A 27,428-nucleotide genomic window follows, 5' to 3' on the forward strand; every position below is an offset into this window, starting at 1 on the left:
CGTTCTTTTGTTATTTCAGGTCGTAATACGCATCTTCGTTTAAGTATGTTAATTCCTGCTCCGCTGTCAACGAGGAATTTATGTCGCCGTCCGTCGGATCGTAAAAGTACTGTGGGGAGACTTCCTGTTGTGGCGTTAATTCGCAAGTCTGGTCTATTGTTTCCTCTGTTTCTTCCTTGTGTGTCTCGAGATTGTGGATTGCTGGTGGTCTCGGAAATTGGCTGGGCGTTTGAAAATTTCTGCATTGACTAGAGACATGTCCGATCCGATTGCATTTGAAGCATTTTAATTGAGTCCTTTGGGCAAGTGGCATTTGTTCAATTTGCCGAAAGCTTCTTGGCATTGGATTAGGTGTTGGAGTTGGTTTTTTAATGATTAGGTTGGGATTATTAGTTGTTAGTCGTCGCTGTTCAGGGAGTCGTAATCGTTCCGTCGGTTTTGGTCGTCGGTTTCGATCTTCCCTGAAGAATCGCTCTATGTCGGTGGCTTTTTTCTCGGCTTCAAGGATATTGTATGGTGGATTGGCGAGTAGTAATTGTCCTATTTCGGTTTTCAGACCTCGAATAAAATCGGTTACGGAGTCTCTTAAAATCCTGTCGTTCATAGCTCGTCTAGTAATTTCGTCACAGTATTCGTTCGTTATACTATATTGTAGCTTATTGAGCGCTCTGCGGAATCTGATGATATAATTTTGCACACTTTCGTCGTGACGCTGTCTCGTTTCGCGTAGCTGGTCTTGTTGTTCTCTAACGGAGTCTTGGGTGGCTACGTTTCGTCGTAGAGCATCGTACAGGTGTCCGTATTCGTTGATTGGTATATTGCGGATGGCCATTGCGGCTCTACCCGTGACTTTTCCGATTTTGATCATTTTTAGTAATAGCGTGGGTTCGCTACACATGGCTCGTAATTCACGTACTTCGCGTATGAACTCTTCTACTCCGATATCGTCTTCGCCGTTTAATTGTGGAATGCATGCTATCGCGTCTTTGGCCCGTAAGCTCGGAGGGGTGAATTGTGGTAGACGATCTTCGTAAGAGGGATGGTTGTCTGCCTCTGTTGGAATTGGAACGCACGGTGGGGAAGTTCTATCTCTCGCGGCAACAGATTCGTCCATGGTGATAAGGGAGCCTAGTTCTGTAGTAGCGTCGCGTCCTATTTTTATTTTGGAGATATTTTTGGCTAATAGTTCTATCTCCGCTGTACGCTTCCTATTCTCACTGTCGGCTGTCCGTTGTGTCTCTTCCATACGTCGCGTGAGAAGTTCGATTTGTTTTTGTATCATGTCGAGTCTGGCAAGAATCGAATTATCCGTAGCTCCTTTTGTAGAAACGGTTTCAATAGTTTCGACTTTGTCCTTTCGTGATGTAGACATGATTCTAATTGGGCTTATTGAACTATCGTAGCTATTTGAACTCGAAACGCTTGAGAAACTTGGTTTTCTCACACGGTAATGAAAAAATGAATCCAGATTTCTAGCTTACCGTGGTAGTTATGACCGTTGAGGAGTCTCTGGGATGTTTCTCTCTGGTTTTTTTTTTCTTAGATTCCGAATCTTATTCGTAGGCTTGCTCTGCGCTGACCGTAGTCCTCTCGTCTAGTTTCACCGTAGTGGAACGTTGAAAGTTGCTGCAGGGCTTCGTAGTAGCAAAGATTCGCGGTGGTTCGCTGATCCTTCGATCTTCAATGATGCGCGTACGCCGAAATCGTGATTTCGTTTACACTGAAGCGAATGGATCCTGGCAGGATCGCCAAAAATGTAGCGTAAAAATTAAGTTAAAACAAAAAACTTGTCAATTTCCGAATAGGAGATCGATTTCTTTTATTTTTTCACTCAATTTGTACAGTAAGATTTTTGATTCGCGATAATACACTTTTAATACTTGGGCTAGTTGAGAATTGTTACAGACTGACTGGATGATGATGAAGGGTGCATTTATATTGTTTTATTCGACGGAGTGGGAGAAGGCTTTGCTTGTACTTGTCATATATTTCGGAGAACGGCTAGAGTGACCGAATGCCACCCAGGCGGCTGAGAACGGATGGTGACCGGACGGTCACACGTGATAAGGCGCTCGGAATTTTGGTTTATCATAAGGCTGCTCGAATTTCACCTGTGACAAGTGCTTGGCCCCTTCAGCCGTTGTGGAAGCGATGCTGCACGAGCCACAGGATTTCGAGGCCGCCCATCTCTTTTGCGAGCAGATTATGCTCGTAAAGGAGCGGGCAAAGAGGGAAAGGGGGAAGAGCTCTCACCTTTGTAGGGTAACGCGACGAAGAAGGATGGCGGTCAAGCGGCCCAGGACCAACGGAACGTGACTAGTAGGGGGGATGGCGCTAGGGGCAATGCCCCCTAGCTCCAGATTTAAAAGTTATGCGGACTTTTGGGATCGACTCTAATAAGAGAACGCGAGAGGGGGGTGCAACGGAAAGACAATTCGATCCAGGTCCCCGGGGAACCCCTGACTCGAGTAGGAAGGCCATCGTGGAGTTTTAGCCGGTAAGAGTCAGACACTACTCTGGTTTTGCCGATTATTTCGGCAGCGGCAGAGTGTTTATGAGGATTTCTCCACGTAAAAAAAAAGGTTGGTGTTAGTTTGGGGAGCACGACGCGGGTGTGGGTTCTCATGGCGTAGGACCACGCCTTGGGAAACTCCGATAGATCTGATATGCTCCTACAGCTGGGTGGTGGCTGCTCAGTACATTTGGCAACCGTCAGTTTGCCGATCCGATGCGAAGAATTTCGGAGAAGTTGGTGGGCCCATAAATGCCAAGACCACTCACTTCACCTTCTCGTGAGGCTCCCTGTCACCCTGCGCCTGATCGGCCCGGTGTGTTGTGTGAAAGAGAGTCGCACAGGGACTGGAATTTCTGTCAACGACTGAGCACCAACAATTCATTACTAATATGGACATGAAGAAAACAGGTAGTAACGTTTACGGTGCAGGGGAGGCACACCTCAGTACCGGCGCAGCCGCGGGTTGTAGAGCAGGTTCTGCTGCGTTGTCATCGAGCAACCGTGGCCATCCAGGGGTGGACCACCAGGCCCCCGGACGTGTTCATGCGTCTGATGAAGAAGAAGACGTGCAACCAGTGGGGTCTGGAGGAAGATCAGAGGGACTTGATGTAGCTATCAGCGGCCCCGGATCTTCGTGGGGCGGGCTGCCGTTACGGCGCGGCGGCGGCGGGAGGGCGAAGTCCGACGACAAAATGCCGTCGTGTTCTTTCTCTTCGGCTGTTGCGAGCGTGCTCGGCAAGCGAACATATCGGAAAATTACCGGGTCCGTAGACAACACCGCCTTCGCCGCCGACGGTCGCGGCCAGGGCGTCGCCCTGAGTGCTACGGGGAAACGCGACCGCAGGGGATTTGGATTTTGGAAGAGGGGGGGGTGCAGGGAGCGTGGCGGAAACCAACACCAACACCGGCACCGAGGCCTCCGCGGTGGCCGCCGCCGCCTCCACTACCGGTCTTGAGCCGCTGGAGTCGGTGGCGGAGTTGTCGCGGGCGAGGGTCTGCTACACGACTGTGGATATCGTTGCTGATATTATGAGGAAGATGGAGGAGGTCGAAAGGATCGCCTCCTTCTCCAGAAACATGAAAGGCGCGTTCGTGAGGCGATTGAGATTGGCCTCGCGTGGGGCGAAAGCGTCTAGCATTGAGGTTCAACAGCGCACGGTTGCCACCTCCGCCGTCGCCTCGTCAATGGCCGATCTCTGCCGCCTCCGCATCAGCGACGGTGCGGCTGGCGACGACGACGCGCGGAATGAAAATACGAAGACAGAACCGGCTGATACACAGGCCTTACTGTCGCCACTATGCGGGTTTTGCCTAAAATAATCAGATACTATAGATGCCATGAGATGGGACACATGGCGAATAGGTGTTCGTACAGTCATGGCTAGGAGCGCTGCCGGAAGTGTGGCGAGATAGGGCACACAATATCAAACTACGGAAACGATCCGAAGTGCACACTGTGCAGTATGGGGTTCGCGTTTCAGATTAATCTTGTCACGGAGTCTCTAGCGTGCCCTACGCTCACGAAAATAGTACAGAAAAGGCAGCTAGAGGTAGAGTAACCTGGAGGTAGTTCAGATAAATTTAAATAGGAGCAGGCATGCCCAGGACCTGACGCAGCAGCTGGCCCGGGGAGCGGGGCGTCGGTGTAGTCATCATATCTGAACCGAACAGATAGCTCCCCTTTGGTACAACGATACGAAGGGGGATGCATCTATCTGGGCAAGCAGATTTAATGGCCTCCACTCCAGCGAAGATACGCTGATCGAAGAGGAGGGGTATGTCGGGATCAGGATAGGGGAAGTGTACGGCGGGAGCGGTTACTGCTCGCTCAATGTTGGACTAAACATTTTCGACGAGTACGTGGAGAAGCTTGACATATCCATTAAGACAGCTGCAAGGAGATGCAAAGAAACGATCATTGCGGGTGACTTCAATGCTAAATCGAAGGCATGGCAGTAAGACGGACAGAAAGGGAAGAATGCTGTCGGAGGTTCTGGATAGGAACCACCTTGCTCCTATTGGGACCCCGGTTCGGTGTATGCTGTATAACGTAATACTATATAACGTTATAGTATATAGCATAATACTATTTAACGTAATACGTCATAACGTAATCCTACAATTCTGTATAACGTAATGCTATATAACGTAATACTATATAACGTAATGCTATATATCCTAATACGTTATAACGTTATACCAATGCCCTCGTTTCTAACGTACCATGGAGCGTTCACTATTGTTCTAAGAATTTTAGCTTGTATTGTCTCTATTTTGTTTATATGGCTCATTGCTGCTGTTCCCCATAGTGGTATTCCGTACATCCAGACTGGTTTTATAATTGTTTTGTATATTTTTAGTTTGTTTTCTATGCTTAGTTTGGATTTTCGACTTGTTAACCATTGCATTTGTCTCCTTGCTGTCTGTATTTTGTATATTATTGATTTAATATGTTGTTTCCATGTAAATCGTGTATCTAGGTGGAGTCCTAAGTATTTGACTTGCTTTGTTTGTATTATGTGCGTGCTGTTAAGAAAGATGTTTGGTGGTATCTGTTTTCGCAGTGTGAATGTAATATGGTTGCATTTATTGGGGTTTGCTTTAATTTGTTTATCTTGCAGCCACTTTTCTATTTTTGTGATATGTTCTTGTATTAATTTGACTGCTGTTTCTGGGTTAGTGTGCCTGACTAGTACAGCTGTGTCGTCCGCGAATGTCAGTATTTTGCTATTGCTAGTTGTTGGTATGTTGGCCGTGTATAATGTGTATAGCATTGGTCCTAGGACGCTTCCTTGCGGAACCCCTGCCTTGATATATTTAACTTCAGAGCATGAATCTTTAATTTTTACTATGAAGGTTCTGCTGCTTAAGTACGATTTTAATAAATGGTATATTTGTTTCGGAAATTGCTTCCGGATTGTTTGTAGAAGGCTTTCGTGGTTTATTTTATCGAATGCCTTCTCAATGTCCATAAAGAGTGCTGTACAATATTCTTTGCTTTCTAGTGCTGCTATTACTTTGTTAGTGAGTCTGTGCGTTTGCTCTATCGTGGAGTGTTTGTTTCTGAATCCAAATTGGTGATCTGGTATTAATTTTTCTTTCTCTATTATTGGTTCTAAGCGGGCCTAAATTATTTTTTCTAGTATTTTAGAAAACACGGGAAGTAGTGAAATTGGTCCGTAAGATGCTGTTTGGTGTGGGTCTTTGCCTGGTTTAGGTAACATTATGATCTGTGCTAGTTTCCATAGTTTAGGATAGTATTGGATTCTTAATATTGCATTGTAAATTATTGTGATTAGTCGTATCACTTTTGGAGGAAGGTTTTTTAAGATTTTACCATTGATTAGGCCGATTACTGGTGCTTTATTGTTTTTTGTTTTCTCGATTATGTTTCTAATTTCTTGTTCTGTTGTTTTAGGTATGATGTAGTGTTTGTCTGTTGAGGTACTAGTGGTTACTGCATCCTCGTCGGTATGACAATCGAGGTTGCTGTTATTGATATTACGTGGTGCGAATGTGTTGCTTAGGTGGTTGGCAAATTCTTCCGCTTGTTCTTCATTGCTTCTTGCCCAAGTGTTATCTGCTTTTCTGATTGCTGGGACCAGTTTTATTGGCTTCTTTATTTTTTTTTATTGTTTTCCATAGGGAGTAGTTGGTGTTCTCGTGTGCGGATAGTGACTCTATGAATTTTGTGAACTCGTTGTTGTTGTATTCTTTTATTTTGTTTTTTATTTCCTTTGCAAGATTATTTAGGTGTTTTTTTGTTTTCTTTTGATCTATGTTTTTGCCGCTTTCTTTCGCTTTTCTTTTTTCTCTGATTTTTTCGAGGATGTCTGGCGGAATTATTTTTGTTTTTCTATTTGTTGATTCAGGTGTGGTGGTTGCCCATGCTGCTTCCTGAATAGTTTCTGTAAGTGTTGTTACTGCTTCTTCGATGTGTTCAGGTGTTTGCAATGGATGTTGCAGTTGATTTTGCTCTCAATTATTTCTTTAAATTTTTGCCAATTGGTGGTTTTATTGCATAGTGTCTCTGAATTGTTATAAAGTATTGGTTTGTTTCTGTATGAAATTATTATGGGTGCATATGTGTCGAGCTGAGCTCGAGGCTGGGTGCTATATTTAGTTTATTTGCGTTTAGTCCCTTTGTAACTGCAAAATCGAATGGGTCAGGTATTTTGCTCAGGTCTGTCGGCCATTATGTCGGTCTTCCCGTGGATAATATATTGAGGTTATTGTTTCTAATGTAGTTTTCCAAGGTTCTACCTCGTGGTGTAGTGATTCTTAATCCCCATAGCGTGTGCTTTGAGTTGTAGTTGCCAGCTGCGATATACTTGTCACCTAGGTGTTGAAAGTACTCTTCCCACATTTGTGATGTAATTTTGTGTTGCGGTGGTACTCATACTGCTGACAACTGAAAATGGTTGCTGCTAGTTTGTACAGTAACGGTGGTTGCTTGTATATGTTCCTTACTGACTTGGCTGTGTAAGTGATGATTAATGTCGCTTTTTATTATTACTGCGGTCCCTCCGTGTGCTTTTCCTGAGGGATGCTTGGTATCATAAATGGTGTAGTACGAAATTTTTAAATAGCTTTTTGTAGTGAAGTGCGTTTCTGATACGAGTAGTATATCTATGTTGTCACTGTACAGGTATGTTTTGGTTTCTAGAGCCCTTTGTCGTAGGCCGTTAGAGTTCCAGGCTGTTATTTTAAGCGTGTCCATTTTTATTTCTTATTTTTTGCTCAGCATGTTTGTGAGTAGTTGTAGCATATGTGTTATTTGTTCCGTTTGCTGTCTGAGGGTTGCGTTTTGTTCGATTATCATTTTTGTAAGTATATCAGTATTTTTAATTGATTGTTTTAGTAGTTCTTTGATTTCTGTAGTGTCCTCGGTGTTGTTGGTTTGACCCTGATTGTTAATGGGCGTTTCTTGTCTGATATTTTGTGTTACTTGCGCGTAACTTCGGTTTACTTGGATGTCTGTGTTTCTGATTGTAGATTTTATTTCATTTTGAGTTTTCAATGTTGCTATGTTTTCCGTTGTATTTTGTTGTTGTTGATAGTTATCAACTGATCTATTGCGAAGTGGTGGAAACAGTTTACGTTGTAGTTGTTTCCTGATTTCACATCCTTTATAGCTGGCTGGGTGGTTTCCGTTACAATTGTAACATCTAACTTCCTCAATTTTCCCTGTGTATGGGCAGTGTATTGTTAAATGGTTTTTTGCACATTTAACACATACCGGGCTTCTATTGCAATATTTTTTTGTGTGTCCGTATTGTTGGCACCGCATGCATTGAGGTATTTCTTTTTTGTAGCGTGGCGGTTACACTGTTACTATTGTGTTTAGGATTCTTTTGACTTCGTATGTTGCTTTATTGTTGGTTCCCGGTTCTAGTTCAATTAGGAATAATGGTAGTGGTTGTTTGGTGTCATACCTGGTCATATTATTGATTGATCTTGTTTTGTGGCCAATTTTGGTTAGTTCGCCGCTTAATTTTTCTGTGTTAGTTTTAGGATGTAATCCTCTTATAACTACTTTGTAGCTCCTTTCCGTTTTGAGCTGGTACGTGTGGTATATAGCATTGCTTTTCTTTAGTTCATTTATCACTTTCCTATAGCTCTCTGGGGAGTTTGTTTGGATTTTTACCTGTTCCAGTTTTACTTGTTTCATTGTGTAATTTTCCTTCCCAGCTATGTTGCTTAATCTATCAATAAGCGGGTCTATTATTTGCTCCTCGACAAATATTGGTGGTGGTTTTGTAACGTGTGTTGGTTGAGTTGTGATTTTGCTTGTTGCATTAAACGTCAATTAACGCTACCTTCTCGTTGACACCTAAATAGAACGTAACACCTAAATCTTTTATTTCATCGACAAAACGTTGTTTTAGTTGATTGTCTTGATTCTTTTTATCAAAATGATACCGAACATGAAAATAACCCCGAAAGTTTCGCTTAGATGCATACTTCGATTAGCTGCATTGGAGATGGACTTCGTTCGAACATGACATTCTGAGATTAAATTGAATACTGACGTTACATCTGTCGCTCAGAGATACGTTAGGCTTCTTATCGCTCTAACATATACAACTTCCACCGTTTGCAAATTAGTCCAAGCGGATCCAGGCACCGCTACGAGGGTGTAATTAATCTCTAATTTTAATATCTTGTTGTATTTCAAATGCTTTCTTTGTTCCTTACCGTTATGTTCCATGTATATACAACACATGATCCAAAATCGGGTACTAGCCGTCAATTTGTAAAAGGTGATCGTTAAGGAATTTTGAAATATGATGTAGAAGAAAATGTTCGACACGTTAAAAATGAAAATTATCGTACAGAATAGAAAACGGGCCTTGATGTTTGTAAGAATATAGACAACTGCATTGTAATGACAATTCTGCCCGAGCAGTCGAGGTAAACAGGCGCGAGTAACTGTGCTCCAGTGCAAGTGCGATAAATAGTGAATTTAGGAGGTTAAAACGTTAACGAACACTGTCGCATGGTAAAAGTGCCAAGATGCAACAACAAATAACGCCAATTAAAGAAACAAAGGTGAAATATACTACATAAATAAAGCTACAAATACAAAATGATACAGTAATGATATTGATAACAAATACAAAAATACAAAAATGATATTAAAAAGTAATTGTAAAGATTTCGAGTTTCAGGGAGGGTGTTGAAGTAATACTCACTTCTAGGAAAACTACATCTTCTCTAGCATTTAGTTTTCTTAGACCTCGAAGCTATTGAGTATTTAGCTCTAAATTAATTTGAATATGAGCCTCACAGCCTTTTTTAGAAACATGCTATGCACTGATGGTGCAGTGTAGTGTAAACAGGCCAGTTTCTCGTAATTGTATAAATACACACAGGCACATGGCTTCGAACCTCCACAGTAAAATAACGCTGCCAACGTGCGAATCTGGATTAGCATACACTGTACTTGTACTTATGCTTACTTAAATATATTTCTATTCTACATTCATCCACGCATTTTCACTCTCTATTCCGAGATAAACCTCGACAGCTTTTGATGTACAAAAGAAAGAACATTTAGAAACATATAAAAGAGTGTAAAAATAAGAATGATATAATGTATGGTAATAGTGTAATACTAAACCATTAATTTTTTTCGACGCTTCAATTATAGATTATTGAAAATATATTGTTAAGGAAAGTAAAAAAGATTGGAAAAATAAAAAAGCCAACACCACACGGAGTTCCCAAGCGGTCACCCATCTAAGTACTATCCGTGCCCAGCGTTGCTTAACTTTCGTGATCGGACGAGAACGAGTGCACTCAACGCGGTTTGAGCGTTGGCTGAAATAAATGGTTTTGTTACTTGCTTTTGCTGTAGCGATGCTCACTTCTAGAAAAACTACATCTTCTCTAGTGCTTACTTTTCTCAATCCTCGAAGGCATTGAATATTGTTTAGCTCTAAATAAATTTGATTGGCCTCCCAGCCTCATAGCCTTTTCTAGGAATATGCCATGCACAGATGGTGCAGACGAGTATATATAGACGGGCCAGTTTTCGTAATTATATAAATACCCATAAAGTCATGGCTTCGAAGCCCCTGTTATAATGTAACGCTGCCAGAGTGTGGATCTGCTTTAGTATACCCTGTTCTTATACTTATATTTATACTTATACTTACAGTTACACTTATACTCAAATATATTTCTGTTACACATTCATCACACGTGCCTCGAACAGATAACTTCAACAAAGATGATTGGAAAATTCTTCAGCCTCCTTTCCGTTGCTTCTGGCTCACGTGTTGTCTGCTTTTCTGATTACTGGGATTAGTTTTATTAACTTCTTCATTTTGTTCGTGGCTTTCCATAGAATATAGTTGGCATTCTCGTACGCAGAGAGTGAATCTATGAATTTTGAGAATTCGTTATTATTATGATCTTTTATTTTACTTTCTATTTCATTGCAAGTTTGTTTACATGTTTTTTTGCTTTCACGTGTTCTATGTTTTTGCCATTTTGCTTTCGCTTTCCTTTTTTCTCTGATTTTGTCAAGAATGTCTTGTGGAATTATTTTTGTTTGCCTGTTATTTGATTCATAAGTAGTAGTTGCCCATGCTGCTTCTATAATTTCTGTCAATGTAGTGCCTGTTCGCAGTGGTGCATATATTGCTGACATCTGAAAGTAATTGCCATTAGTTTGTATTGTAACGGTGACTGCTTGAGCGTGTTCCTGATGGATTTGGCTATGTTGATGTTAAGGGTGGCGGTTGGTTAGTTACTTGTGAATAACTTCGGCTGCCAAAGGTGTTGGTGTTTTCATGATTAGTGTTCTATACGTATTGTATAGTTTGGTGTTGGATCTGCTTCCGTAATATCTAGTTGCTGTATGTTCTGCTTCGAAGCGAGTAGCAGGAGGGTGTGAGGAAGCAACACCATGTTAATGATCATAGAGATCAACTTTTGTCTTACATATATGATTATTATGATTATATTATTCTTACTTTGTATCTAACTAATGTCTAATAAATGTTATATAAAATAAATATTTTTTCATTTTTAAAATCCTTTGTAAACTCTATAATTAGATTATAATTTAGCTTGCTCAATAAAAAATTTAATAACACTGAAAATTTTTAATCATGGTTAATATTTTAAATATGACGCTATTTACGTATATTATAGGTAGTGTTAATAGTCACACAATTTTTTAATGAATTAAGAAAAAACTAAAAACAAACTTACTTTCCAATATATGCGTCAAATATAAAAGCATTGAAGATATGTGTACATATTTCATTTGAAAACTGTAGTCTTGTTGAACTTTTTTGTTGGTAATAGTAATGCATGTTTAATAATGGTTCATAATTAATATTCATTTAAACAATGTTTTCTGTACTAAATGGGGTATTGTCGATGTATCTGCTTGAAATAAATGGTGAGAAATTACAATAAATAGATAATATAGTATTAGTTATTGAATAAGTTTACTGCTTTAGTTTATATTCTTTACCTTTCGTGTTTTCACCGAAGAATGGAGCCAAACACAAAATCCTAGCTACTCGATCGCAGTGTTCAATGGTGGCCGATTTGTGAAGTACATCTTACAACATTAAGAACCTCATCTCCTTTACAGCAGTTAACAGACCTGTGTGTACAACTATGGCCTAGGGACAGTGTGGCATATTAGCGAAATTAAAAGCGTAAAGTCATTAGTGTCTAATTTTATTAATGAAACTTAAATACATTTTTTATGCTGGTTATATATGTCGGGTTAAGGTTGGAATTTTGGGCGCGTAACAACTCTTCACGTGAATTAACCATTGTTTTACACAACCGAGATTATTTTTACACGTAGACACAAGTCTACTACAAAGATTAACAAATAATAAGTCTAGTGAATAATAAGCTTGACAAATTATTATTTGTTAAGTTAGTGGATAATAAGTTGACCGAATAATAAGTCTAACAAATAATAAGTCTAATGAATAATAAGTTTAACGAATAGTAAGTTCAATGAATAGTATGATTTACGAACAATAAGTTTAATAATCGCTATTAATAATATTTTTGAGTTCAAACGAATCCACGGCCAACGGGATGACTCTTTACTAAGCGTAGACTGATCTTAAGCACAGAAACACGACGTGTCACTCTCCAAAGCAGTCGCAAGAATGCCAGCCTCGTCGAGATTTTTCTCGCTGTACGATTGCATTTGTTTTTCTATGCCCGTTTGGAAGCATCGAGAAAGTTCCAAACGCCGTTGTTAGACAGTTTCTGCCTGGAGTTTGATTAGTAATAGAATGTATGACCCACTGTATCACACGTGGCTAGGCCCGCTTCCTAGGCCGCATGCCGCCACAACCACATTTCTCGGAAAACCCATACAACCACTCCAGACCTCCGTTAGGCAAAACGTACATCCCGTGACCGTGGCTATGTTCGGCGACCAATTGTCACCTCGAACCCAATCTCGCTATCACAAATCTCGAACAATTACAGCTATGATAAAATCCAGGCTAGAGTACTAGAGGATGTTCCCAAAATTTCCAAGGAACGGCTTTGGCTTTCCTTTCATCTCCGACATATATATGTTGGAGATGAAAGGACATCGGCGTCTTCCCTTCGGGAAAATCCCTTAACACCGTAATCTAGATTCTATCATAGGCGTAATTAAACAATTGTCGTCTTTCGATCCGATTATATTTGTTCAAGATTTATGATAATGAGCTTGGGCTCGAGGCGACAGCCAGTCGCCGAACGTAGCCGCGGTCACGGAATGGACGCTTTGTCTAACAAAGGTATGGAGTAATTCTATAGCTCCCCTTAAAAGAAATATTTGTGACGGCACGCGACAGGAAACATTCCAACGGTTTCTGTCCCGTGGCTAGCCACACGCAGACCCTATTCTTCGAGTAAGATGATTACCAGATGACGATGCGTCTTCGCAGTACATGTTCGGCTAGCCTGAGGGCCCGTTATAAATCTTAAGATTTAGTTGGTTAAAGTCCTTCAGACAGACAAACAATCTTTGTCCCAGCTACGGGAAGATAGGAGAGACCTATTTTTCAACGAACGGCGTCTCCCACTAGCAACTTCCCTCGAGGGCGGCTAGTATCTTTTTCTAACCACCGATGTGGAGATTGACCAATTAGCAGCAACGCCAATTTCCCTCACCTTCTGAACGAAGGCTATCCTCGACGAATCCGATGATCTCGTGTCCTTAGACACACCTCATCATAGTTTTCCTCTGCAGCATTATCACGACGGAAAGTCATTCTCTCGTGAGGTCGTATTAGCGAGTTACTTAGTGTCTGTACGCTCTGTGGATATTCCACATTTTAGCAAAGAGTCCGAATAAACTATTTTGTGAGCATGGTCATCTATCATCCCGTTGCCCGCGGATTCGTTATTGAGCCTGGGATCATTGTCATTGTTTTTTCGAGTGTCTAATTGCCACGGTTGCTTTTCCGATTCTATGATGATCGTATTTGCACTGGTCAGTGTCTTCTCTGTTGCATAACGACAATGTGTAATCCAAACGAAGATTCGTTTCACGGCCCTAACCCTAATTCTAATGTAAACCCGACATACACATACAAATTCCGTTCTCTCCGGTATGTACTTTTCTTTTTTTTGTTCGTGAAGAAATCCTCATGGACACTCCGCTGTTCTAATAATCACGTAACAGCAGAGTAGTGTCGGACTCCTAGCGACTAAAACTCCACGATGACCAACCTACGCGTATGACAGGCGTGCTCCAGGAACCTCTTATGAATTAACTTCTGTTGCACCCCTTCCCGCGTACTCTTGTTCAAGCCAGTCCTAATAATTCCCTGACTGTTGAATTTGGCGTTAGGGGGGCCATTACCCCTAGCGCTATCGTCCCTTCTGGTCGTGGTCCGTTCGGACGGCGATGAAGCGGCTCTAGGCCGCCTGACTGCCATCCTCTTCGCGAGCATAACTCGCTCGCAGAAAAGGCGGACGGCCTCGTATTCCTGTGACCCTCTCAACTTCGCTTCTACAATCGCCAAGGGGGTCAATCTTTCTCCTATGCCGTGCCGCAGACTGTAGTGGGCAGCTCCCACGCCGGACAGAGCTCCAGCGTGTGCTGCGCTGTGTCCCTGTCCTCACCGCAGTGGTGACAAATGTCTGTCGTCTCCCGTCCGATTTTTCTCAGATACTCGCCGAACACGCCGTGTCCAGTGAGCACCTGGGTCACCCTGAATGTGAGCGGGAGGCGACCCCTCTGCTCGGCCAATTATGGGTTTGGACTCGTGGTGGCAGTGGTTGATGGCCAAGATGCTGGCAAGAGGACCGATTTAAGGGGTATTGGCTCGCCCCGAATGGCCTTCGGCAGGTGAGCAGCGTCCCACCTGCTGCAGAACCGTCCTGGAGAGGCGCGAGGGCTTAGAATGTTTTCTGTTTGACCTGAGACGAGTGACAGCCCCTGCAGGCTTCGCTAATCGAGGTAGCAAGGCACTGGGTGCCTTGCACGCTGGTTGGGCGTAACCCCAATCCCTATGGCCTATGGGTGCTACTGTGTAGCGATAAATCTACGCCTAGGAAAGCACCCGTAACCAAAGACCTGGAATACCAGCGCCCGGAGCTCCCACGGGTGGGACGCGGCTAGAGCGGACGCCGACACTTGGGACACCGTCCGGTATCCCCTAATGATTCTGATGGCGGTTACCCTGCGCAGCCTCCTCAGGAGCAGGATACTGCGACGACTTGCTATCAGATCGTCCGCTCATACAGGGCCCCGTACATCACTCGGGACCGAACGGCGCCCTCGTATAGTCGGCGCACCGCAGCTTCCACCCCGCCGATGTTCGGCAGCAGGCAGCCACCGACACCTTCGGAATCAGGGTGTCGAAGTGCGGCTTGAACGTCCATTGGCTGTCGATGACAAGACCCAGGTATTTCATCTGCCCGGTATGTACAACTAGAAAGTACATAACACAGCTACTTATGAAGAAGGTGAATACCGTCCTGGAAAGTAAGGTTTAATACGATTACGATGTATTTTCCTAATCGAGTCATTTACCAATATTTCGTAATAAAGGGTTTTTACTTTTTCAATGGTGTATGACCCTAGCCATTCAGTATCTAACTTGTGTTCTTTATGATCGTTATGAACTAATACTAAATCTCCTTCTCTAAAAATGGATTGAGGTTTAATAATTTTTTTTCTTTGATCTCTTTGATATCTTTGTTTCCTCTTCATTAGAGTTTCTCTGGCTTTAAGTAGTTTGGCAGCCCATTCTCGTTTCCTGAAGTTAACCTCATCAGCGTATGTTCTTTGGGGATTTTGGGATATGGTAGAGGAGAGATTGGCCTCATGTCCAAATGTTAGTTCGAAAGGGGTATATCCAGTGGCATCATGAACCATTATGTTATATGCTAGACACACAAAATTTAGGTTTTGATCCCATTCTGTTTCATTGTCGTTTTGTATAGCTTTTAACATGTCGGATATTACAGCACGTGTTCGTTCTAAGCTTCCGTTGGATTGCGTGTGGAATGAGGTGGTTTTTATATGTTTGATTCAAAATGCTTCTTCGTATCGTTGCATTAGTTCGCTAATAAAACTTTGTCCTCTGTCGGTTAATATACGTTTGGGTGCGGAGAATATATAAATGTAGTGATTCAGTAAAGCGTTCCAGATTGATTGGGTCTGTTGTTTTTAAGGGTACAAGTATTAAATATTTGGTTAGTTCATCGTGTATAGAGAGAATGTATTGGTTTTCTATCTTGGTCTTTTTCAATGGACTTATCAAATCCATAGCGATTTTGTCGTTAGACAATTAGAAAATTGGGTGGCAGTTATTTGTGGTTTTTCCTTTCCTCTTATCCGAGCAGTCTTTGATGTTTGACACGGCGCGCAAGTTCCTATTCTAGTTTTCATTCTGTCCATTAGGTGTGGGATATTATATTTGTCTCTGATTCTGTCGTACGTCTTTTGTATTCTAGGATGTCCTATCAAGTCATGATTTTCTTTTCGTACTTGTTCTACCTCTTCTTTACTTAAACCCTGTATTGGTTTGTAAGCAAATTCCATGTCGTCGCGTTGGGCATTGAATAATAAAAGATGTCTTTTTATGTGTGCTTTTTCTTGTGCGTTTAAGTTGTTATCTCCTATTCCGATATTTCTACTTGTTTGAAGTATGTTTGATATTTTCTGTAACCATGCGGTTTCGTCATATGGGCCTAGATATATTTTTGTTAATTGGAAAAAGTTGTCTTTGTTAGATGTTAGTTTTAATAATTTTGGTATTTCTTCTGATTTTTCCCAGTCTTTGAATTGTTTTAATAAAACGTTAGTTTGTGTTATCGCGTGTATTCTGGATAGGGCGTCAGCGGCTGTGTTTTCCTTTCCTTTTACGTAATCTATGTCATATTCGTACTCCTCTAATTTTAGTCTCCATCGAATCAATCGGCTAGAGGGGTCCTTGCAGTTGTGTAGCCATTTAAGAGCTTGATAAATATATAGTAAATATTGTCTAAGTCTTTTAACTACCCAAACGATAGCTAATAATTCCTTTTCTGTTGTAGTATAATTTCGTTCAGGGGGATTTAATCTTCTTGAAACGAAGCAACAAGGGTGTCTTGTGAAAGAATGGCTCCTAAACCTTCGTTACTGGCGTCCGTTGTTAACGTAAATGTTTTCGTATAGTCGATATATTTTAATACTGGCGCTTGGCATAGTTTCTCTTTTAATGTTGTTGAGATATATATAATTTTCTGTGCTGGACTGGGTTAAATGCGTAGTAGAGATACTTGTATGTGGGTATCAGTGGAGGTATGTGTGTGCGCGGTGTCTCGAAAACAGATGAATGTAAACTATTAAATCGGTTAACAGTCGGGTAAAGAAGAAAGTGCTGCGACGCGTGCAAGTGTGTATCGATGAATATCTTTGGAATCGTTTATCAAATATATATATAACTCTTCTAATATTAATTCCAAGTGTAGATTTAGTGTTCCTATAACATTATTTCGGTTATCAAGATCCACAATTTTCAACAAATGTATCGAAGCTAAGTTGTGTTTTGTCAGTCCAGTGGAATTGTATGTCTTTCTTAGTTAGTTCTGTTAACGGTTTGGCAATTTTAGAGAAGTTTCTAATAAATTTTCCATAGTATCCAGCTAGCGCAAGGAAAGACTTTACATCTGTAGCATTTTTGGGTAGTTTGAAATTCTTTACTGCTTCCATCTTTTTAGGGTTAGGTTTTACTCCATCTGCTGTCACTACATGTCCTAGATAATTAATTCGGGTTTTAAGAACTCACATTTATCTGGTTGTATTCTTAGATCCACTTCCCTGAGTCTTTGGAATATAAAGGCTAAATTTTTATTATGTTCTTGTATCGATTGTATAATGATATCATCGAGATAAACGAAGCAATGATTGTTAATCAAACCTCTCAACGCGGTATCCATCATTCTTTGAAAGGTAGCAGGTGCGTTTTTGAGCCCGAATGGCATTCTATTGTAGTGGAAGTGTCCTTGCTAAATGCAGTCAGTCACAGAGTCCATGTATAGTCGATCGTTCATCGCTCGTCGAGTTCGTCCTTATATTCATTGTTAACGCTGTATTGAATCTTGTTAAAAGCACGTCGAAATCTAATGTTATAATTTTGCACGCTTTCGGTTAATCCTTGCCTTATTTCTCTTAATTGATCTTGATGTTCTCTTACTGATGCTTGAGTAGCTACGTTACGTCTTAATGCTTCGTACAGAGTTTCAAATTCGTTAATATGGATATTGCGGATTGCCATTGCAGCTTTTCCTACAATTTTCTCTGTTTTGATCATTTTTAATAACAACATTTGTTCGCCACACATCATTCTCATTTCTTTTATTTCACGAATAAAATCTTCTACACCTATATCTTCTCCGTTTAGTATCGGAATACACTTTAATGCAATTTCAGGTTTTAGATTTCCAGAGTTTGCAGCTGTTGGATTGGATGGTTGGACGTATGTTGGTGGTCTTTGTGGCATAGGTGGAGGTGGATTAGTATGGTGTTTTAATACTGATATATTATCATTATCGTTAGTCATCACAGAACCAAATTCAATTGATTCTACGTCTATTTGTGATAGTTTAACACGAGAGAGGTTTCTACCTAATATTTCTATTTCGTTAGCGCGCTTTCTATTTTCTTCGTTGGCTAATCTTAATGCATTCTTTATTTCGTTAAATTGTTGTCGAAATTCTTCGTTCTGTCTCTGTACTAAGTCTAAAATTGCTCTGGTAGAGGAATCAAGTGATCCCGTCTTATTTTGGGCTCCACTTGTAGAGGGTAAACTTGTCTCGCCTTTTGAATCTTTCTTATTGTTCATTGTGAATATTGTCTCTTCGCTAGAGTTGCTAGAGAAACTAACTTTTCGCGTTCTATTGTTTAAAAGAATCCAGATTTCTCTCACCTTGATACATAAGTTCGTAGAACGAGGTTCCTTTGCGGTGTTTTCCTCTGTGGCACGTTCAAGGGTGTTGTTTGAGTGTCAAACTCGTTCTGTTGATTCGTTCTATGCTAACAGTAGTCTCGCTGATTTGATCCACTGTGGTAAATTATTGGTAGCAGAGTTCACAACACAAGTGGTCCGAATCCTTCGATCTTCAATGATGTCCGTCGACCGAAATCGTAATTTCGTTTACACTGAAGCGAATGGATCCTGGCAGGGTCGCCAAAATGTCACGTAAAAATAATGCGAAAATAATAATAAAAAAAAAATGTTGGGTTCTTGGACCAGAGTTCCAGATACCTTTATTCTATAATAAGATTACAAGTGTGCAATTAGACAGTTACCGAAAGGCTGAAGCCTCGATCAAGACCCAGCCCTTCCAGATGTTCGTTTATCTTATGCCTACGTGCCGAATTCATATTCCTTTGTTTTAGGAGTTGGTGTCGTGTGCCAGGCGATTCGGGTTTCCTGAGTTGGTTGGAGAAATTTGTCGACGTTGCAATAGTGTCACAATCAGCTCAGTTCAAGACCGGAGATAAAGATGTGGCCGCACTTGGCAACAATGTATATCGCCGAAGCGGAGTGCCTAACGAACCATCGATATCCCAGCGGTGCTTCCGTCGAATGTTCGAGAGGAGGGCGTGCGTGGCAACAGTCGCGGACGCCTAACAAACTCTAGGATAGTGGGGATATTGAGGGGTGACAAAAGAAAAATAACCGAATTCGATCGGAAGTCGAGTCGTAAGAGTCAGTTTTGAAGAGTCACGCCTAGAGCTCGGAAGTAAATTGTAAACCAGGTGTTAGAAAAAAATAAAGTTTCCTTTTTTTATTTTTTCATCATAAATTTCCTTTTTTATTTTTTTGTTATTTTACGTGACAATAGCTTGAATAAGTTAGGAAAATTATTGTAAGTAAAAAGGTGTTACGAATAAGATTTGGAGAAGAGACAGTTGGGAAAAAAAATGTTATTTTAGGCTTGGATTTGAATTTACAGATAATTATTTATAGTTGAGGACTGTAATTTAGAAAAATGCCCGAAACTTTTAGTAAATATATATAATTCTTTACTTTGTATTGAATTAATCTATGTACTTTACTGCAGTCTGCTACAAGTAGTATACACAGTAGTACAATGTCACCGTTACTGGCTACCGTCAAACAAAAGCATTTAAATTTTCCGGTAGACCCCCGATCAGCGTAAATAAACGAACGTGATCGTGATATGACCAGTTTTTCAGTCTCAGTCTCGAGCGATTTTATGAACGAATCAGTTAGTACCGGGCGTTTTAGCGAACATTCTCTGTACCTGTTATTTTAAAATATATTTGACGGTTTTCAATATTGAGATATCGGGTCATTTAAACCACACGACCAACCATCTTCAATAATATTACTATTTTTATATATTATTATATTTATATTATTATAATATTATTACTATCGAATATATACTATATAATATTAGTTAAATAATACTAATAATGTAATATAAATATAATAGTAATACATAACAAATAAAAATAAAAATGTAATAATAATAATATATAATTTATACATATATAATCATTATATATTGTATATATATATCGGAGATGAAAGAACACCGGAGCCTTTGGAATTTTGGATAATCCCGCAACATCCTAATCTAGATTTTATCATAGCTGTAATTAAGCAATTGTCGTCATTCAATCTGATTGTAATTGTTCGAGATTTGTGATAGCGAGAATGGGCTCGAGGTGACAACCAGTCGCCGAACGTAGCCACGGTCACGGGATAAACGTTTTGCCTGACGGAGGTGTGGAGTGGTTGTATGGTTCTCCCTAGAAATGTGGTTGTGGCGGCATACGGCCTCAAGAACGGGCCTAGCCACATGGCATTGTACCTCGGAGGTGTCAATATAATGGGACACACGTTGTATCAATAATCAAACTCCAGGCAGAAACTGCTTAGCAACGACGATTGAAACTTTCTCATGCTTCCAACGAGTATATAACGAACAAATGCAATCGTACAGCGAGGAAAATTTCCATCAGTTTATTATTCGTGCGATCGCCTTGGAGAGTGACACATCGGGCAGTTTATACCGAGCGTCTCAGCAATCGTATTTTGTGCCGAAAATTATTATACGCATAGTAAAGAGTTATCCCGTTGACCGTGGATTCGTTGGAACCCAAGAACATTGTTAATAGCGATCGTCAAACTTATTATTCGTTAAACTCGATATTCATTATACTTTGTAAAAGTCTTGTATATTCGTGCAAATATAATCTCTGCTTCGTAAAACGATGGTTAATTCTCTTGAGATATGTATAATTTTCTATGCTGCACTGGGTCAAATGCGTAGTAGAGATGCTTGTATGTGAGTGTCGGTGTGTGGAGGTATGTGTGTGCACGGTATCCCGAAAAACAGATGACTGTAAACTAGTCAGTCGGTTAAGAGTCGGTTAAGAGTCGGTTAAAAGTCGGGTATGGAAGAAAGTGCTGAGACAGTGCAAGTATGTATCGATGAATACATAAAGGATCGTCCATGAAATAAATATATTACTATTTTAATATGAATCGTTAGTGTAAATTTAGTGTTCCTATAACATTATCTCGGCTCCAAAGATCCACAATTCTCAACAAATTCAAACGAAGAATCGTTACTCACCCTAAATTCTAATGTTAACCCGACATATATATGACGGATTAAGGTTGGATTTTTGGGCGTTCGATGAACCTTCACTCAAATTTACCATCGCGGTTATAGCTGATGTTTATTGGTACAAATGTGGGTACTACAAGAGGCTGTAAGTAATAGCGACGATAGGATGGTCTAGATGTTGATGACAACGAATTCAGGTTCGATAACGAATCCACGGTCCACGGAATGACGAGTGCCAACGTAATACATGATTCGGATAACTCTCTCGATAACTCAATCAACAATTCGCCCAACGACTAACTAACTAACTCGTAATCCAAATGAAACTGCCCTTATATAGTCCTTTTCCCACTCCTTGGGTCAATCTCTGTTTTTGAGGAGAGCTGTATAACTATTTTCTACTTCCGTTATTACACGTCCCTCCCGTGACCGTCGGTACGTTCGGTGACTCATTATGTCACTTCGAGCCCACACCCATCGTCATAAACATTCAGTGCCCGCATAACTATTTCTTCGTTTATTGTTTAAATGTCGTTGTCGTAAACATCTGAATTGGGGTATTGGGTTTTTCCGAACATTCTAAAGAAAGGTCCCGATATCCTTTCATCTCCGACATATATAACCTTGGTTATGAATATTTTAAATCGGCACAATAATTGTTATAAGTATATAACAAACATTTGTCGTACAGTGACACGCATAATCGGTAAATATTTCTTGCGCTAATCTATAAATCTAAGGAATCTCAGAAAATAAATGCTTCAGATGGAATATATCCGGATTTGCAGATAACTTCTAGATACTGTTCAGTTTGAAAACAAACACAAGGAATGTATGGATTATATGGAACATCTCGTGGCTCATTCTACGTGTTGATTGGTTTATTAAAGAGACGAATGATAAAATTGTAATAGTCAGTGTATATTAAAATCACTTTAAATACAAGTACAGAGATAGTGTATGCCGGTTGTAATCGTCGCTCGCTCAATGCTACTGTTCAACTCTACGCTTGCTATTCCACAGTATGACTCGTTATAATGATCGTCCTAGAAAGGACGTTCATCTGTTTGTATCGACCGATGGCATTATAAAAAGTTCAAATGTAACTCCGGTTGACGATTAGAAATAACGGCAATAATGTTTTGTTCGAAGTTTGTTTACCTTTAGACCTAGCAAAGCAAAACAACGTTGTCACTCCAAGGCACAACGATACGATCCGCCTTAAACGTATGTAAGTACATGTCTGACAATCGTATGTTCCAGTAGCAAATTGCAGACGCAAGTATATTGCAATCAATTTCGATCATGTTTAAGAAATGTCGACAAAATCTTTTGTGTCTTTTCAAGCGAATGAAACTCTATTGGAATATATTGCGAGTAAATGTGTTCTGTATTTTTTTGCAGCGTGCAAAGTTCAAAAGGATATATTAATCCTTTCTTGTTATTTATACAATTGATATACAATATAACACGTTTGGATATTGATCAAAAATTCATTTTTGATTGAAAATAATCTCACCTAACCATTTATATATGTGTTCCATCCTTGTCTACGGGAGTGTTAAACGTGTCACCTTTCATACTACAAAAAAAATTTTTTTTTTTTTTTACGTGGAGGAAATCTTCATAGACACCTTACTACCCTTGCGCAGATGGGTAGAAGGTAGTGCCGGATTCTTACCGGCTAAAACCTCCACGGGCGGGACGACGGTAGAACCAATGTGCGAGTTGTCCTCGGGCCCTTGGGTGCTTATTACCAAACACCTTTAACAAAGCGCACTCCCAGAAAGTACACCCACAGCTCAAGCAAGGGAGGGGCTGACCGCTTGCCTGTTGTAAAGAGAAATTTTGGGTTTTCCGTTCATTTTTCTGACGTCTCAAATGCCGAGGATTCGAACTCGCGATGCGTCGTCTTCAATTCTGGGCCTTAACGAGCGTAGCTGGCTGCCCCGCCGAGCTTCTAGCTGATTGGAAAGTATTTGATTCTTAATGTGGCAATGCATATCATAGGAAGTATTCTAATTAGCCTCTTGAAGGAGATGTACATTTTTCATAGCCCTCTCAAGATACAAGGGATAAAGGTAAATAATTCCCTTAATTAAATCATTATTATTAAATCTATTATGAAGCTCGTAATAATATATTTCTGCTGCTATTATAATTCTTGTAGTAAGAGATGGCTGTTCTAAAAGTATTCCTGCCTCTTCTAATGCTCTTATTTTCAAGATGCCTAGCCTTGCGTTTTCCATCGCACTGGCAGAGATTTTATGACGTATCGGATTAGCATAAGTTATAAATAGGTCTAATTAATAATTTGTAACAGAAGATTTGAACCTCAAGATTTAGATTTAGATTATTAGAAAAAGATATAATAATTTATTCCTTTTTTGGTTTTCTGTTACGGTCAAGAATTACGAGGTGGATCTTCCCCGCCGATTGAATCCTGCAGCCCATGAAAGAGGCTTAGAAATCTGTTATAATTTTTCTTTTTACTTTAAACAAAATTTGTTTGTATTCGTTAAATATATATAAAATCATACCTCAAAATTCAACAAATTCGTTTCTTTCTTTCCCTTCCAAAAAAAATCAGAAAAAGACGCTGTTGTAGAACGTTCTAATTCAGGACACCCCCTTAATACATCTACAGAATCTACGAAAGAAGCGGAAATATTTAGTTAATTCCGATAGATTTCAAAATATGTTAATTCATAGAAAATCATGAAAAATTTTGCACCGATATTCATAGTGTACGCATTGAAAAATAATTAATCTACATAAATGATATCTTTTCTAGAATTAAGCATTAGATTCAACCGGAATCTTGTACCGGAAGTTATACCACACCAGAATAATTTACCTATAATTCTCAAGGAGAATTGATTGTAAAATTCTTCCAAATAGAAAAAAATGTTATCTTTTCGATACATATTCATACAATCTAACATGATACGATGATAAATTTGAAACAAAATTTTCTATTTCGTCGTTTTTTTTCTATTTATTTATTTGAATTTTACAATTTGTCCAGTAGGACATTTGGTAAAATGTTATATCTTGGTGTTGTAATAATATAGCATGTGGGTGGTTACCTCCAGCGGGGTACCATCTTCGTGTTTGTCAGGTTATGTCCTTTGTGAGATCTGTTGGGTGCTTCCTTTTTAGTCTTCTTTCTATGTTTGATGTGTTGATCGTTTCCGCTGCTAGCCGATTCGGGTGCGTTGCTACCCTTTCTCTGTACCTTCTTGCGTATCTGCTAATCTCCTCCTTGACCATTGGTATACCAAGGTCTTTCCGTATATCTTCGTTTCTGACGTACCATGACGTGGTTTTATTGCATAGTGTCTCTGGATTGTTTTGAAGTTTTGGTTTTTTTCTATATATAATTATTACGGGTGTATGGTCGGAGCTAAGCTCGAGGCTGGGTGCTATATTTAGTTTATTTGCGTTTAGTCCCTTTGTAACTGCAAAATCAAGTAGGTCAGGTATTTTGCTCAGGTCTGTCGGCCAGTATGTCGGTCTTCCTATGAATAATATATTGAGGTTATTGTCTCTAATGTATTTTCCCAAGGTTCTACCTCGAGGTGTAGTGATTCTTGATCCCCATATTGTGTGCTTTGCATTGTAGTCTCCCGCTGCGATAAACTTGTCACCTAATTGTTGAAAGTACTCTTCCCACTTTTGAGGTGTAATTTTGTTTCTCGGCGGTACTTATACTGCTGACAGCTGAAAATGGTTGCTGCTAGTTTGTACTGTAACGGTGGTTGCTTGTATATGTTCCTTACTGACTTGGCTGTGTAAGTGATGATTAATGTCGCTTTTTATTATTACTGCGGTCCCTCCGTGTGCTTTTCCTGAGGGATGCTTGCTGTCATAAATGGTGTAGTACGAAATTTTTAAATAGCTTTTTGTAGCGAAGTGCGTTTCTGATACGAGTAGTATATCTATGTTGTTACTGTACAGGTATGTTTTGGTTTCTAGGGCCCTTTGTCGTAGGCCGTTAGAGTTCCAGGCTGTTATTTTAAGCGTGTCCATTTTTATTTCTTATTTTTTGCTCAGCATGTTTGTGAGTAGTTGTAGCATAAGTGTTATTTGTTCCGTTTGCTGTCTGAGGGTTGCGTTTTGTTCGATTATCATTTTTGTAAGTATTTCAGTACTTTTAATGGATTGTTTTAGTAGTTCTTTGATTTCTGTAGCGTCTTCGGTGTTGTTGCTTTGACTCTGATTGTTAATGGGCGTTGCTTGTTTGATATTTTGGGTCACTTGCGCGTAACTTCGGTTTCCTTGGAGGTCTGTGTTTCCGTTTATAGATTTTATTTCATTTTGTGTTTTCAATGTTGCTTTGTTTTTCGTTGTATTTTGTTGTTGTTGGTAGTTATCAACCGCTCTATTGCGAAGTGATGGAAATAGTTTACGTTGTAGTTGTTTCCTGATTTCACATCCTTTATAGCTGGCTGGGTGGTTTCCGTTACAATTGTAACATCTAATTTCCTCTATTTTTCCTGAGCATGGGCAGTGTGTTGTTAAAAGGTTTTTGGCACATTTAACACGTGCCGGGCTTCTATTACAATAGTTTTTTGTGTGTCCGTATTGTTTTCACCGCATGCATTGAGGTATTTCTTTTTTGTAGCGTGGTGGTTACACTGTTACTATTGTGTTTAAGATTCTTTTGACTTCGTATGTTGCTTTATTGTTGGTTCCCGGTTCCAGTTCAATTTTGAATAATGGTAGTGGTTGCTTAGTGTGATACCTGGTCATATTATTGATTGATCTTGTTTTGTGGCCAATTTTGGTTAGTTCACCGCTTAATTCTTCTGTGTTAGTTTTAGGATGTAATCCTCTTATAAATACTTTGTAGCTCCTTTCCGTTTTGAGCTGGTACATGTGGTATATAGCATTTTTTTCCTTTAATTCTTTTATCACTTTCCTATCATTTTCTGGGGTGTTTGTTTGAATTTTACTTGTTCTAATTTTGTTTGTTTTATTGTGTAATTATCCTTCCCAGCTATATTGTTTAATCGATCAATAAGCGGGTCTATTATCTGGGCCTCGACAAATATTGGTGGTGGTTTTGTAACGTGTGTTGGTTGAGTTGTGATTTTGCTTGTTGGGTCATCGTCAATTTCTTCCGTTAGCGAGCTGAAGGAATTTCTTAATGGTAATTCTTGCAACCATCGCTGCTTTTCTGATTCTGTATTACCTATAATTTTTCATTTTTTATTATAGGTCACCACCTTCCAGCTTCCATCTTGTTGTGTTGTTTCTTTGTTCGTTTCCATTTCCACTTCAGTTGTATCTGAGCAGTCCTGATCTTGATTTATTTTTTGACTTGGCTTTGTTGTGTCTGTTGTTTTGTTTATATAATATTGTTCGTTCTTATTAATTATCTTTATTGGTGTAACTTTCATTTTGTTTTTCTTTATAGTCTTCTTAATGGAAAACGCAGGTTTCCAACATTTAACTATGGGCGTAGCCGTTCGTGTATTTATTTTAGTCACTTTCCGCACTTTTATGACGCACTATACCACCGCTGCTTCACGTCCTCTCAGCTCAGCTGCTCGGGCAGAACTCTATTTCGTCGTGTATACTATTATCTTCATTGTATATAATTTTCACAAATGTAATATCGTAGAATAGCTTTGATTGGAGATCGGCTGAAATTAGAAAACACCGTGTACGTCGTCTTTTTTCGGTTTCTTTACATCCAAGAGCGCCTAGTAACAGTGACGCGAGAAACGATAAACAGCGTTAGAACAAAAAGGACGGTTTCGGGTTCAAGGAGCGATGACCAAGAGGTCAGAGTGTGCGAGTCGAAAAGCGAGTGTGTTGCTAGGATCAGAGTTGATCGAGACGTCGAAGCATAGAGTCGTTAGAATTGAGTTGCGAGTGTCGTCAAGTGTTAGAGTTGCTAGAGAGAGAGAGAGAGAGTTACCAAATAGTTGTCAAGTTATTTGATGTAAATACGAGCGTTGCGTTTAGTTTTCCTGTTAATCAAACATCGTTTTTTTCTGTCTAACTAATATCTGTATTTTCAATCCATTATTAATAAATTATAATTTATCGGACAAAATTACACCTTTAATATATTCCGATATTACACAAATAGTTTGATATGATAATTTCATTGCAATAAACAAAAATGATAGAAATAAAAAATATAGATCAAAAATGGAATTTAGCTATTTAAAATACAGCTGAAATAATTTTTCTGTAGAGATGACAATTTTTTCTTACCTGTATCGAAGTGTAAGAAATTATGTAAATATGATATTTCAATGTTTGACACTTACAGTAAAATGTATGTTATAACTAGACATGAAGACAG

The 27,428-nt window shown here is 39.8% G+C and overlaps 1 long non-coding RNA gene and 2 other non-coding genes across 4 annotated transcripts in view; all 3 read right to left on the reverse strand.

The window, feature by feature from the left end:
- The window catches only part of LOC138189136 (uncharacterized), a 230,225-nt gene that overhangs the window by 196,724 nt on the left and 6,073 nt on the right, over positions 1-27,428 (reverse strand). The window contains exon 5 of one of the 2 annotated variants that reach the window (XR_011175925.1): positions 10,686-10,827. The exons of the other annotated variant lie outside the window; for it this stretch is intronic. This is a non-coding gene — a long non-coding RNA (uncharacterized LOC138189136). Of the gene's footprint in view, positions 1-10,685; positions 10,828-27,428 lie in introns of those variants that run through there. 2 annotated transcript variants of the gene reach the window in all.
- Positions 9,721-9,839, reverse strand: LOC138189193 (5S ribosomal RNA). The gene has a single exon (XR_011175956.1). It is a non-coding gene; the product is annotated as a 5S ribosomal RNA (ribosomal RNA).
- On the reverse strand, positions 22,594-22,694 carry LOC138189196 (U6atac minor spliceosomal RNA). The gene has a single exon (XR_011175959.1). It is a non-coding gene; the product is annotated as a U6atac minor spliceosomal RNA (small nuclear RNA).

This window comes from Bombus flavifrons, chromosome 18 (genome assembly GCF_040668555.2).
Source record: "Bombus flavifrons isolate JBK064 chromosome 18, iyBomFlav1_principal, whole genome shotgun sequence".
In the NCBI taxonomy this organism is placed as follows: domain Eukaryota; kingdom Metazoa; phylum Arthropoda; class Insecta; order Hymenoptera; family Apidae; genus Bombus; species Bombus flavifrons.